This window comes from Colobus angolensis, unplaced genomic scaffold, assembly GCF_000951035.1.
Source record: "Colobus angolensis palliatus isolate OR3802 unplaced genomic scaffold, Cang.pa_1.0 Scaffold356, whole genome shotgun sequence".
Lineage (NCBI taxonomy): Eukaryota > Metazoa > Chordata > Mammalia > Primates > Cercopithecidae > Colobus > Colobus angolensis.
In genome coordinates, this window is record NW_012116888.1 from 239,284 (window position 1) to 242,156 (window position 2,873).

The following is a 2,873-nucleotide window of genomic DNA, read 5'->3' on the forward strand; positions in this document are numbered from 1 at the left end:
ATGGTGAAACCCCATCTCTACTAAAAATACAAAATGTAGCCAGGCATGGTGGTGCACTTGCACCACCCCAGCCACTCGGGAGGCGGAGGCAGCATAATTGCTTGAACCTGGGAAGCAGAGGTTGCAGTGAGCCAACATCACACCACTGCACTATAGCCTGGGTGACAAGAGTGAAACTCTGTCTCAAAAAAATAAAAATAAACAAAAAATTAATTAAGGCAAGTTATGACTAACTTCGTGCCACCCTAATTACTTTCTGATTTCCATTGGCCAATACCATCTAAAAATGACATAACACGAGAAATCTAAATTATATCTATTCTATAATCACATATTTAATTACAAATTAAATATGCACTTAAAGCAAAGACTAGAATGGAACACGGAAAAATAACAAGAGTAGATTGAGATTCGCAGGTAGGTGATTTATAATGTACTATTTCTATAACAGGAAAAGTAAACTCCAAAGAATTGTATTGGTTAGAATTAAAATTTTGAAATGCATTAAATATACATATTTTGTGATATCCATGAATGATAAAAACATCTTCCCTTCAGCATCTACCTCAGCTAGAGCTCTGATATCTATTATTACATAACAATCTGTCTCAAAACTTAGTGGCTTAAAACCAGCAATTTATTTTGCCTACATTTGGAGGATCAGGGATTTGAGAAGGGCTCAGTTTGGCTGCTCTTCTCGGCTCACATGGCATGAGCTGGAGTGTTTCAGCTGGGGCTGTAGAATCACCTTCCAAGACTGCTTGCTCACACAGCTGGCAGGCTGGGGCTGGCTGTTGGCTCACAGCTCTGCCAAGGATGTTGGCTGGGGAGAGGAGAGGAGAGAGATCTTGATTCCTCTCCATGAATCTGCTTGGACTACCTCACAACACAGCAGTCTCAGGATAGTCAGGCTTCTTTTACAGAAGCTACTTTTCCCCAGGGCAAGTGTTCCAAGACACAGGAAGTGGAAGCTGCCAGACTCTTAAGACCTGAACCTGGAAACTGGCAGTCGCTTCTACCAAATTCTATGAATCACAGCAGTTAGAGCCCATCTCGTTTTAAGGAGAGGGGACATAGACCCTACCTCTGTGGGAAGAGTGTTAAAGAAACTGGCCATCCTTAAATTGTCACAGTTAGCCAGGCACCGTGGCACATGTGTAGCCTCAGCTACTTGGGAGGCTGAAATGGGAGAGTTGCTTGAGCCCAGGAGTTGGAGTCTGCAGTAAGCTGTGATTACACCACTGCACTCCAGCCTGGACAACACCGTGAGACCCCATCTCTTTAAATTTTTTTTTTAGTTGTCACAGTTATCCTTTTCTTTTCTTTTTTTTTCTTTTATTTTTAGACGGAGTCTGGCTCTGTCCCCCAAGCTGGAGTGCAATGGTGTGATCTCAGCTCACTGCTACCTCCGCCTCTCGGGTTCAGCCTCCCAAGTAACTGGGATTACAGGCACCCACCACCACACCCGGCGAATTTTTGTATTTTTAGTAGAGGTGGGGTTTCATCATATTGGCCAGGCTGTTCTTGAACTCCTGACCTCAAGGGGTCCACCCACCTCAGACTCCCAAATTGCTGGGATTACAGGCGTGAGCCACTGTGCCCGGCCAGTTATCCTTTTCTTGTGCCAGTCTTGCTGGCTGGTGCCACAGACAGGCCATTGCCAGCATTTCTTGCCTTACATACTTCTTTATGTGCTTTCTCCCCTGTTCCTATTACTCCTTCCTAACTCCTGGTCCTTGACCCTTCTCTCATACCTGGTGATACTCTTCTCCAGCTACAGGTTCAGAAGCTCTACTATGTTCCAGTGACTTCATGCAGCTCAAAAGCTTTGGAATCTGGCAGACCTGGGTTAGAACCAACTCTTTTAATTATTTGCTGTGTCCCTGGAAAAGTTGCTTAGTATCTGACACTTAGTTTCTTTGCCTGAAATGAGGCTACCTCATAGGATTGTTGGGAGAATTTAGAAATAATGTATTTGGCAAAAACTTTTAAGTCTGACAATACCAAGTGTTGGTAAAGGCACAGAACCGAAACTTCCACACTGCTAATGAGAGTTTAAACTGGTTCAATTTTCAGACCTATTTGGCAATATCCGATAAGATTATAAATGAACACATACTATAGTACAGTATATACTATATATGCATATAATATATACTAGGTTTTTGGGTTTTGTTTTTTTTTAACAGGGTCTGGCTCTATCATCTAAGCTGGAGTGCAGTGGCGCCATCTCGGCTCACTGCAACCTCTGCCTCCCAGGCTGAAGACATCCTCCCACCTCAGCCTCCCCAAGTAGCTGGGACTACAGGCACGCACCACCACACCTGGCTAATTTTATGTATTTTTTGTAGAGACAGGATTTCACCACGTTGCTCAGACTGGTCTTGAACTTGTGAGCTGAAGTGATCTGCCTGCCACAGCCTCCCAAAGTGCTGGAATTACAGGCGTGAGCCACTGCGCCCAGCCTTACTGTATTATATTACAATATAATACAACAATTCTACTCCTAGATTTAGGTTTTAGAGAAACCCTGACACAGGTGTCCAAAGAACCCCACATAAGAATGCTAAGGAAAGTACTCTTTAATTGGAATTAAAAGAATCTCACTACAATGCTAAGCAAAAACAAGTAAATTGTACAACAACACATATAGTGTGAGATCATTTACATGTGGCTTAAAACATGCAAAACAGTGTCATATTTTATTTAGTTATGTATATAACTAATATATATATTATATATATCTATACATCATATACATATTTATATTATATATTTAGCTACATATATGTGTGTGATAAAAATAAAAAGAAATAATAAACACCAAATTCAGTCAAAACCAATCTAAGCCCTGGAAATTTTTTTTTTTTTTT